The following is a 12,500-nucleotide window of genomic DNA, read 5'->3' as shown; positions in this document are numbered from 1 at the left end:
CCTCTCCTCCGCGCCTTCGCGCTCGCACTTGGGTTGCGCACTCAACTTTCCGGCGCGGTGTAGTGAAATTTTTAAGAGTTGCAGCCCGATGCACTTTTACCAGGAAGTGATTTCCGTCCTCTGGGACTTCTTTCCGAATAAACACGCACGGGCTTGTGCTCCGGTCATTTCGCCTTTTATTTTTTTTATTTGGGGGGGGGGGTGGCGGGTGTTGTTGTTAGTGGGGTGTGTGCTCTTTTTAACGGCTGCACAACGGTTGTTCGTTCTTAATCTGCGGCCAGAAAAGAGTGCTCCTAGACCTAGACTTATTCTTCCCCCCCCCCATTTTATCGCTGAAAGGTTGGGGTGCGGCTTTCAAATAGTTTGTTTTTATCGGATTTAAAAGAGTTCGGGGGGGCGGGCGGGGGGGGGACTCCTGGCGCTCGAGTCCCGCACAAACCTGCAAATCTTAGCTCGAAAAGAAGCCCCGCGGTGGATTTTTTTCCCAGGAATGTCTCTGGGACTCGAGTCCGCCGCGCGTTTCCTCGGAAAGTGAGTTCCACGGGGTTTACTCCTGAGTAAGCGCCCAAGCCCGTACCTTAAGAGTCCGCAGGCAAAGTGCACCAAGTCTGCCTTTCGAGGAACAGACGCCAAAGACCAAAACCCAGGGGAAAGGGCTTTTTTTTTTTAATTCACCCTTTTTCCTTTTCTTGGGATAGTTTGACAACAGTACATTGGGTAGGAAGAGGATGAATGGATAGGACTAGTTAATTGTCCCGCGGAAGAGTCGAAGACTCTTGAGACTTTTTTTTAGACAGAAATGCCAACTTCTTTTCTTTCTCTTCTGCCACTGCAGTTTTCCATCTGCTTCCCGCCATCAGAAAAACTCCAACCGAAGCCCAGAAGGGTTCTTCAGAAGAAACACTGCTGCGTGTGTGCGTCCGTGCGTGTGTGTGTGTGTGATCCAACTGTGTGGTCCCCATAGCTGGCTAGTAAATGAATGGCCAAATATAGATTATTGGGGGTGGGAACGGAGGCTGGGTCGTGTAGAGCTGAGGAATGTGCAACATTTACATACTCTTCTGCAGTTAGTGATCAGCTTAAACTGGGGGGGGGGGGGGGGAAGAGAAGCCACAGCAGCAGCAGCAGACGAACGTGGCTGCTAAAAATGACATCTGGCACCCGATTCTACTCTGTTGATGAGTGGAGTAAAACAAATTGATCTTCCAGAGTGACAAATTGTAACAATGGAGGAGTCAAATGGAAACTTTAACATGACCAAGGAACAAAAGTAGCAATGGGAGAGAGGGAGGCGAGAGGAAAAGACACACACTGAGTATGTTCAAGGGGAATTAGTAAATTGCCTAATAGAAATAGTGTCAAGCAAAGGAGGGGCTGTTTAAACAAACAAGCATTTTCCAAAACGCATATAGCTTGCTGCTCCTAAGATTTCCAAAACAAAGCTGATGATAGCTCGTGCAATATTTAGAGAGTTTAGAAGGGAAACACTTTAGTAAACTGTCTGTTCTGGGAAAGAACAATAAAAAAATAATGCAGAGATTGACAAAGCTATACTACCACTAAGCCACTATCCAAAATCACAGTTATTTGTACTTTAAAGAAAATTTCAGGCAATGGTTTTTGTTTTGGTTTTTTTTTTTTAAATTGCAACTTAAGGAAAACAAGAGAGGAGGGACATAAAAAGAGGTAAAACAAATGTGTATGTTTAATCAGACTGGATTGCATAGGACACAAAGAAAAGGGCTAATTATACTCTCAGCAGGTAGGAACTAACCTTCAGACTTCATAAATAAGTAAATGTCTAAGTGGGAAGATGGAGACAGAAAAGGATTACTGAAGACATCCCCCACCCACCCACCCCCAAAAAAGGAGGAGGAGGAGAAGAAAATACTTCTCTACATATAGATTTAAGAATTTCTTCTCCTTTTTTCCCTTTCAGACATTATGAAAAATAACTGCTACAGGACAGCAATTTTTCCTGATCAACAACATTTTCCTAATAAGCTTATTATTATACATTTTCCTTATTAAAAAAAGATTGAAAATTATTTTATGGAATTATGAATTCTAGCCAAGAAAGTGAAGTCTTTTATTATTTGAAATATTTGAATTTGTCAATGGCTGGAGGTTTAGATCCAGCCACCAGAAAAGTGAACAGGTCGAAATTCATAAGAACAGGTACAGATGGTCAAATAAGCAGTAATAATTTAGAACAACCTCCAATCACACAAACATGCTGATCATCAATTATCCCATGAGATTCCAATGACATATTAAAATGATTCCCGTAAAAAAAAATGCAATATCTTGTATGGATGGCCAAAATACCATAACATTTCCACAAGGTATAAGCCAATCTTTTTAACTTACTTTACATTTGAGCAGACATTTGTAACTGTCTTGTGCTTTTCAGGAAAGACAGCTTTGAATCTGATACCTATTTAAAGCATTAAATTTATGTATATTTATTGAGGAAGAAAGCCTGGTTGATCTTTATTGGGCTAAGTTTGGAGTTGTTACAGAATTACACCATAATTTAAACTGTTTGCTTTGAGAGTTTTAAAATATGGTGTTCTCAGTGATTTCAGTGTGATTGTGATTTCAAAGTTTTGCACCACTGTAAAGATCATAAATTCCAATATATAAAGGGTCCTACCAAAAATCTTCAGGGGCCTCTCTCTTCCTTTATTAGATATCTTCCACTCTTAGTCAACTTGTAGCAGCCATTCCTTCAGCCTGCATGATTGGGAAGAAGACAAACCCACTTCACAAGTTTGTTGTGATATTGTCACTTTGCATACAGGTTTTGTGTAAGAACTGGTATATATTTTGTCTTATTCTTTCTTTCCTTTCTTTACTTCATTTTGTGTCATGTCTTTTAGACTAAGCCTGAAAAAAGGAATTCTTTGACTGTTATTGATTTATAAGTCACAAAGGAATCTTCTTTCAGCAAGCTTTAAATATAAATAACATATTTAGATTGGAACCAAAGGAAATTCTTATAATGGAAAAAAAATGTGAAGAGTAGTGATGTTCCAGATTCTTTAATGGGATCAGTACTTGGAATTTGTTTATAAGTGATTTGTGGCTAAATACATTAATAATTTAAAATTTAAATTTAAAATAAAACTGATGTAATAGGAGTAATCCAATGAAGTTGAATGTGGAAATTCCATAGTAAACAAATACACATTCATTTATGCTATTCATGTTGCATTTGAACTTATATCTGGTTGATTATTTTCAAGGCAGAAGGCAGAATTAGAGTGGACTGATTCAGCAGGACACATTATTAAGTCCATCAAGATTTGATCCCATTGAAATCTGAGGGACTGTTTAATGATTTAAGTTGCACTGATTTGAATGAGAATACGGATAGCTAATGTCATATGGCTTGGCCATTGGTTCTTGCTAAGATTCCCTAAGTTGCCTACTTCTTTTATTTATGCCATTATAGATTATTATTAATTAATTGCCTTATAGTATCATTAAATAAACATTTATTTATATATTTAAAAATTCAGAATGGTCTGAAAATTTCTCTAAGTCCATATTTACTTAGGTCTGTTATTGGATAATAGTAAGTAAATACAGTAAATAAGCAATAAGTAAATGCAGATGAAATATGGTAAAAGCATCAGCAGTTGTTTTATGACACAGGTATCAAATTCACCGCATCACGTGACGTGTAGCAAGGAATCGGAGCTGGGGTGGGCGCAACATCTGTATGATGCAATCAGCCCGTTGGCCAGCAGTTTGACACCCCTGTTTTATGATGTGAGATCTTGTGATAGAAAGAAACTTTAAGAAAAGTTCATAACCAGGTTTTCATAATATAAGCAACTAAACAATATAGAATTTAATGTTTAAACAAATGTATATGGTATGTATGTCCACCAAAGTTGGATGATAAATACTGGGGCATTTGGAGTAATTTCTGGATAACCCATGTAGGAGATGACCAACTGAGCCTGAGGGAGGGGACAAATGCGTTATTTCAGAGGTCCCCAACCTTTTGGGCACCAGGGACCAGTTCGGTGGAGATAGGTTTTTCTGTGGGCCAGAGGGTGCGTGGTTTTGTGTGCTGCCTGCATTCCACAGATAGGGCTTTGCTTGTTTGTGCGACCAGTTGCTGGCATGCCGCAGCTTGGTACTGGTCCACAGACTGGGGGTTGGGGACCCCTGCATGATTGGTCATGAGTCCCTTTGCACCCAGAAGAGATCTAAGTCCAGTCCACTTTGAATTCCCGTGATTCTTATTTATCAGCAATTTGCTTGGGCATCAGTAGTTCAGATTTATTTGGGGAGTTTAACTTGCAATAAGTCTTTATACCCATTTAAACTGTCTGGAACTCCTGATTTTTCTTGGTGCTGGACAGCCCAATCCTGAACTTCAAACAGTGCCCTGGCATAGGGCATTCCATAATAAGTCAATATGACTTAATGTCTGGATCTGATATGAGATTTTGAAAATCAAAGCTACATTATTATCTATCCTGAAAAATGAATGGTCCTTTTTTTTTTTGTTTGCCATCTGGATGAGATAATATTCATAGGGAAGATACGATTTTATACAGGAATGAAACAAGTATCTATAGATGCCATATCATTGAAGAGTGTTTGATAAATCTTACATTTTAAAAAGTATTGGCTAATATATTATTCTGACAATATAATACAATTGGCAAAGTTAACAGTCCTTGTGGACCACCTGTGGAACGGTTGTGCAAAAGTAAAAAGCTATTCATGTGGCCCTTCGGAATGCAATAAGAGCTAATTATCAAGGCTTGTGACTCTGTGACAGTAATTTAAGTGAGTTCATTTTAATTATTAAGGGAGAGGGGCACTGAAATAAAGCTGCTAAAAATACTGCCACATAATCAGAATTACAGACCATGCAACAATTATATCAAGAAATGTGGATTTTTCAAGTTATCTTCCATAATCCTATGATGATTGGGATAATCATTGGTGGTCCGATCTCAAGGATTATTCTAATAATAGGACATATATATGAGTAAACTCACCCATAGATATGCCCTCTTCTCTAGCATGGTATTTTGTGTGTGTAGAACAAGATTCTTCCTTGGCAGTATGTACCTTGAAACTTCAGGATAAGAAAATGGATAAAAAAATATAATTTTATGGATATCAGAACTGAAATGATCAGATTCAGGCTAACTAACTAATCACACCGAATCAAAGCCTATCAAACTCCTAGGACAGTGTTTCCCAACCTTGGCAACTTTAAAGTGGGTGGACTTCAGCTCCCATGGCTGGCTGGGGAATTCTGGGAGTTGAAGTCCACCCGCCTTAAAGTTGGCAAGGTTGGGAAACACTGTCCTAGGAGATAAGCCTTCAGTGTTAATTTTCTTGTTGGTGTCAGCTTTATAAAAGAATCCAATATTTAGGCTTTCATAGAAATACGCATACATATCTTTGACAATTTTGCAATCTTTTATTGGATTTGCTGGAAATAATTTGGAAATGAAGATACTGGGTTCAACAGCATTTTGTAATTCAAGGAAACAAGAACTTAACTAGAGATCATAAACACCTGTTTGCACCAGAGTTCTCAGGTTGAATGAAAACAAATGCAGAGTTTGCTACAGCTAAAGTAATACAATATTCAAGGGAAAATTCAGTCTGATCGTTATGACTTATGATTTATGGTCTGTTGCCAAATTTTAACTAACAGCTGCTGTTTTGTCTAATGCAAGTGCTTGGAGCATAGGCTTCCAAATAGTTTTTAGGCTGGATTGTTGTCTTCTAACACTAAAGAAAAAGTCTGCTTATGACCATTGCAGTGCTTTCTTAGTGTTGGAATGATACATACATTAATTCTCTGATGATGAGATAGAATGATGGTGCACCTTCCATATCAAAGTCTTGTTATAGATTTTAGTAAATAACACACTATCTCAATTGATTGGATATTGATCAGAGCTTTATTGGATCAGAAGGACTTTTTTTTAACTTTAATGGGAACTGCAAATGACCCTAAGACTTGATCACATTATTCACAGTTCTAAAGAAAATAAGTGATAGAGCCAGTAAGCTCAAAATACTATACATAATATAAACATTTTTTTAGTTATTATACTATTTAAAGTAGGGATACTTGAATACGTAACAAATGTATAATGCAAGTAGAGCTGGCACATGAGCATAGTTTGTGTGTGCATATGTGTTTGTGTTTGTGTGTGTGTGTAAAACCAAAAAGTTAGCAAATATTAAAATTGCTAGGCAGCAAATACAGAAAGCAAATACAAAATGATATATAGAAGTAAAATCAAAAGCTCACATTAGTAAGATGAAATAGGGAAGAAGATCAGTTAATGGCTGTTCCAGAAGTTTACTGAGTTGGAATCTTCTTTTCCTAGCTTTCTGGCATCTATGGAGACACAGGACATTAATGGCCAGAAAATCTTTTAGTCAAAATTAAGTTCTACTGTCAAATTCATTGAAGGCCTCTTAGACAAATCATTCAGAGCATGCCTAATACATCTGTAACTATAATCTAGAGATGGTAACAATGGCATAATTTGCAAAACTATTGTTTGAACATTGTAATATGAAATAATGATGGATATATGGTCAGTTTCAAATACTATTTAATATCAGAATGAATGTCCCAGGTACTTCTTTTTCTGTTCCTCCTGGTGGTTAGAAGAAACTGCCTTTGTTTTCTTATTCTGTAAGCAGCTCAAAGGGACATTCAGGTAAAGTATCAAATGATAATTTGTTTTTACAAAACCATTTTAAAATGCCATTTCATCTACACATATAATCAATTGAAAAACCCTGATAGAGAAAACTAGAAATGTTTAGATTGCAATTATGGTACAGCATTTTAAACTGTTCTCTTATATCAGACTTCCTGACAGAGGAAAAGTAGTGTTCATTTATTCATTTGTTTGTTTTTTAAATGTATATGCCTTAATGTTTGCCACTAAAGCAGTACCTGGAGCTAGGGGCAACATAATGAAACTAAACTTTTAAAATGCAACCAATTAGAAATACCAAAAGCGAAAGGTTTTACTTCAGCCTTCTTCCTGCTGTGCTATTTTTCAAAAGTTCTTTTACAAAGGGCAGCATTTAAAAATGCTGTTTCCTACCTGTTGTGCAGGTATAATCTATAATCTCAGATACATACAAACTACTTGAAGCATATAAGTGCATAGCAACATAGATTCTTGTAACAATTTTTTGTTGGTGTTCCTTCAAAACCTACAAATTATTGAAAAATTTTTTATCCCATATAAATGGCATTATCCAGATATGTGTGAGCTACTCTTAAACTGAATGCAGTGTCTTGGCATTAAGTTAAATTTGTTTTAAGCATGGGTTTACTAGATTATATTCTGTCTTTCCCATATGAGCTCAAGGTAACTTCATGAAGATCTCACATTATTATTACAACTACTACTTTGTCAGAAAAGATAGCCTTAGACCATGGGACTGGCCCAAAGTCATCTGGACAGCTTCCATGGCTGAGAATAGACTTGGTTCTTCCTATTCCTGGTTTTACATATCAACAACTGCACTACAGTTGGCTGAATTCATTATTATTTAGCATGACGTATGAACCCATACATTTGGTGCAGTAGACAGAGAAAGTCCAAGGGACTTGAATTAAATCCCTACTTGTCTGTGAAACTAACAGAAAGACTTGGAATCAATGTGTAGTCTTGGATAATCTCCCTTATAGATCTCTAAAGCCAAAAAGAAGAATACAATGTGTGGTATCTTGAATTCCTTGAAAATAAGGAAACGATACAGATCATAAAAAATAATTAACATATGCATCTTGCTCTTAAACATTTGTTCTTACAAACTGTGTTATCCTGGGGTTTTTTTTCAAGTGACTGAAGAGAGTCACTTTATGACACAAGAAAAGTGCTCTACCAACTAAAACAGAATTTCTTTAAAATTACTTGGCAATTTATACTGATTGCAACTTTATAATTTTTACGTGTTCTTTATTTACACTAAATTTGCTTACGATTCCCTAGGATACCTGATAGTTAACTTTTACAGATTTGCAGAAGTGAGTGGTAAAATTTACCAGCTATGTTTCTCAAGCAGATCTATAACTTGCCATAAATTCCTATATAAAACTGTATGAGCCTGTAGCATCTTACAAGAAAGTCACATTTCTGTCAATAAAACCATTTTTACAGAAATGATCATATTCTCAGTGGATTTAGGCAACACATTTTTCAGTCCTTGAAGCACCTATTCTAAACTAATCAATTCAAAATAGAGTTCTTTGGGACTATTGTTACAGAGAAAGCAATTTTTGAGCATTTGTTTCATTTACTCCCGAATGATTCTATTGTCTTCAGTTGGTTTCAGTAAAACTATTGAAGATATTGGCCTTGACTGTCATTAAATACAAAGACATATAGCACAAGCAGAAACAATTTTGTTTAGTTATGCATCTAAAATGCGCTTTAAATAGCCTCCAGAACTAAATTCCACTATAAGACAATAAAAATGGTTATTTAAACACATCACACAAAGACAGCCAACAGATTCTTTATTAGTTATATCATTTTATTAAGTGTGCATTCTTAATGTTGCATTTTAATCCTTTAAATATATAAAACATTAAAATATTTAATTAAATTTATATGACACTTCGAACAGACTATGTGGCTGCACGGAAGGGCTTCTACATATTTCTTAGCTACTTATCCAGATAACTACTTGTTTATTTGTCTACTTGTCTATCCAGATAGCTACTTGTCATTTTCCAAGTCACAGTAGTTTGTTTAATAAGTTTAATATTTAATATTTTCTGTGAATATAATTTTGTGGTTTGTAAACAATAGTTTATTGCTTCATAGAAATGTCAGGTGTAACTTAGCAAACCAAAGTTAAAACAAGTCATTGCTTCATACACTGTATAAGCATTCTATTACTTGCCTGCTAATGACCAACTTTGTTTGACTACTGCTAAACTCTTGTCCTGTTATCTGCTTTATCAGGTTGATGTCAGATATCCAAGAAGTAGCATGATTTATAATAATATAAAGACATAGAATAAAGACTGTCATCTATATTCTTCTTAGAGACCTGGCTGGATCTTCAGTCTTGTACCACTCAAGATCATGTAATGCTTAGAAGTCATCTTGGCACTATAGCTTCATCTGTACTTGGGAATGGTATAGAAATGGAAATGGAAATAGGAATAGGAATAGGAGTAGGAGTAGGAATAGAATAGAATAGAATAGAATAGAATAGAATAGAATAGAATAGAATAGAATAGAATAGAATAGAATAGAATATTTTATTTGGCCAAGTATAATTAGACACACAAGGAATTTGTCTCTGGTACAGAAGCTCTCAGTGTACATTCAAAACAATGGAGTAATAATAATCATAATAATGATACCAATAAGAGAAGGTAGTGGAAACGATGAGAAGGATAGTAACACAGCCATACCATATGGGTAAACATACTTAGACATAAGACAATACTGTGGAAATTAGGTATTCAGTAGAGTGATGGTACAAGTGAAAAAATGTCTTTGTATACAGTAGTTGTTTTAGCATGCAATGCTAAATGGAGGAATTGAAACAGTTTGTGTACAGGATGTTAAGGGTCTGTAGATATTTTCTCAGCGCTCCTTTTGACCTGTGCAATATACAGGTCCTCAATGGAAAGGCTGGTTGCAGTTATTTTTTCCTGCAGTCCTAACTATCTTTTGAAGTCTGTACCTGTCCTGCTTGGTTTCTGCACCAAACCAAACATTTATAGAAGAACCAATAATAGACTCAATAATTCCTCTGTAGAACTGTATCAACAGCTCCCGGGGCAGTCTGAACTTTCTGAGTTGACGCAGGAAGAACATTCTTTGTTGTGCCTTTTTAATGATGGTTCTAATGTGAGGTGTCCATTTCAAATCCTGGGAGATTATAGAACCCCAAAACCTGAATCACTCTACTGTTGATATTGTGTTGTCTAATATACTGTAGTAAGAGTGGTAGAATAGGAGGGCTCCTGCTAAAATCCACTCTCATCTCTATAGTTTTAAGTGTTCAGCTCCAGATTGTTCCAGTTGCACCACAGGGTCAATTGTTAAGCACCGTCTTGAATGAGACCAATGACTATTTGTATCATCTGCAAACTTCAGTTCCTTAACAGAGTACTGTTCTATTGTGATTCTGTGATGTTGGTCTATTCATGACAATAACATATTCAATGCATCACCCACAGCTCTCCCTCGTCCTAGTACAGGTATGTCAAAATCGTGATGTATCGTGACTTTTCCCCATTGCCGGCAATGGGGTGGGCGCAGTTTCAGCGTGACGCATCCGGCCTGCGGGCTGGCAGTTTGACATGCCTGTCCTAGTAGAACGGGCAAACTTATTATTTATTAATCATTATTTTAAAACATTGCTTTAGTACATAAAGCATACTCATTTTATATATCACCAAGAGGGCAGATGCCATCAGAGCAGTTTATAAACTTTAAATCAAGAACAAAAGACATGGAAACACAATGATAAAGCAATGTAAAATTTAAAACTCCAAAGTTTTAAAGATATCTGAATAGGGTTGTAACAACACCAGCAAGATGGGTGGATGAAGGAGAAAAAAATAATTGAAGACACCCTCTCCCGGTCCAGGTCCAAAAGGAATAGGGGGGGGGAGAGGCAAAGGTGACTTTAACAGCTACACTGGAAAATAAGCAGAGAAGGTACTATTTCAGATTGTCTGATCTCAGGTTGTCTTCCCTCTGAAAAATTGATTGTGGCAAAAAAATTCCAGAAATTTTGAGACAGTATGACAATTACAAAGGAAATAACAGCAAAAAAACACAAAAAAACAGGAGAGTTTTCTAAACTTCTACTTAGAGGTTTTCAGAGATCAGATGCCAGAGCTAAGAAATGTTTCTTCAAGATGCTATCTCCATTATTTGGGAGATTGAAGATATCACTTTTATGAAGATCATTTATGTCAGAATGTTATTAAAAAGAATACAATAATTTATTTATTAATTTAAAAATCTTGGTCAGTTCTGATCCCTGACTTCTCTGCTTTATTAATTAAACCACCAATCCTTTGAACTTAAATTCTGTTACATTTCTAGATTATGATAGTCTTTTTTCCCTAGATGGTAAAAAATGTTAATAGCTCATAGACAGAGATCAGTGTCTAATGTCATGCTATCATGAAATTGTTTCAATTTTTATACATGTATGTAACGAGAAAAGAGGTTCCGAAAAACCAAAGCATCCATAAATTTATCATTTTTATTGACAGGATGTCTTTTAACAGTAACAGCAATGGAAGAAGCCCAATAAATGAAACATTTACTGAATAACTTGCCTTATTTTCAAGCAATGTGTGATTCATTCTAGCTGTCTCCAGAAGATGTTTTTAGCCTAATTTGCTCCCTAGAAATTTCACTCACTAGAGTTCTACATCTATGACGTTTTATTGCCTGAAGCCAAGTCTGAATAAGAACTTTCTTAAGATACACTTATTCTAATGCCAGTCTACAATCATTGGACTATGGTAGTTTGATTTATATGTACTCTACCTGGTGCATGGTTTGCATACTTTCAGACATTCACTGATCTCTCTCTGTGTGCGTAAAATCACACTAACCTCTATGCCATTATAATTTATTCACTTTTTTATTTACAAAACTTCTATAGCTACCTATCTGTTACAATAATTCCAGAGGCCTCACAAAAATCCATAAAGCATCCTTAAAAACATACCCTTCCCTTAGGCATCAGACCAAATATCCTTACAGCTCAACCCCCCATCCTATCCCATTACTTGAGATAAGAGCCAGGTCTTCACAGCCCTCTGGAAGGCTAAAAGGGTAAGAATCCCTCTGTTCTCCAGTGGGAGGCTTTAACGAAGAAGTGTGTGGCTACCAAGAAGACACACCTCTAATGTCCCATCGGTAGCAACATGCAAGGGACCTAAAGTGCACTCATCATATGTAACTTGGTAGGACCAGCAGTTATCCTGGGAGTAACAGACCCACAATGCTTCCTCTGGTTATATATATATACAACAAAATAAAACATGAAACACAAATTTAAAAAAACACATACAAAAAACTCTTGTACCACAACCAGGGGAAAAAAATAATTCCTACAGGTAAAATATAAAGAAAGCTACAGGAATATTCACCTGACAGTAAACCAGCACAGATGAGTTGAGGTATACTTTAGCTCGCAATGTTGAATGTTGATGAAGATCATGTCTGCTAAATCCTACAATCCAAAAACAAAACTGCTACTGGAAATTCAGCTGAACTGATGTACCGTAAGTATGTCAGTAATTTTAAATACAATTAACTTCCATTGGTTTGTACTGTGTGAATCAGCTGTCATGGCTAAAATTATAAATAAGGAAATGCACTGAAGGAATATCTATTTGCATTATTATAAAGAGAATGTGTTATTCCTGAATTAAAATACGCAACATAGTTGGAAGGGACCTTCGAGGTCTTTTAGTCCAACCCCTT

The sequence above is a fragment of the Protobothrops mucrosquamatus genome, unplaced genomic scaffold (assembly GCF_001527695.2).
Source record: "Protobothrops mucrosquamatus isolate PMUCROS unplaced genomic scaffold, P.Mucros_1.0 scaffold266, whole genome shotgun sequence".
In the NCBI taxonomy this organism is placed as follows: domain Eukaryota; kingdom Metazoa; phylum Chordata; class Lepidosauria; order Squamata; family Viperidae; genus Protobothrops; species Protobothrops mucrosquamatus.
Note: the sequence above shows the minus strand (reverse complement) of the source record.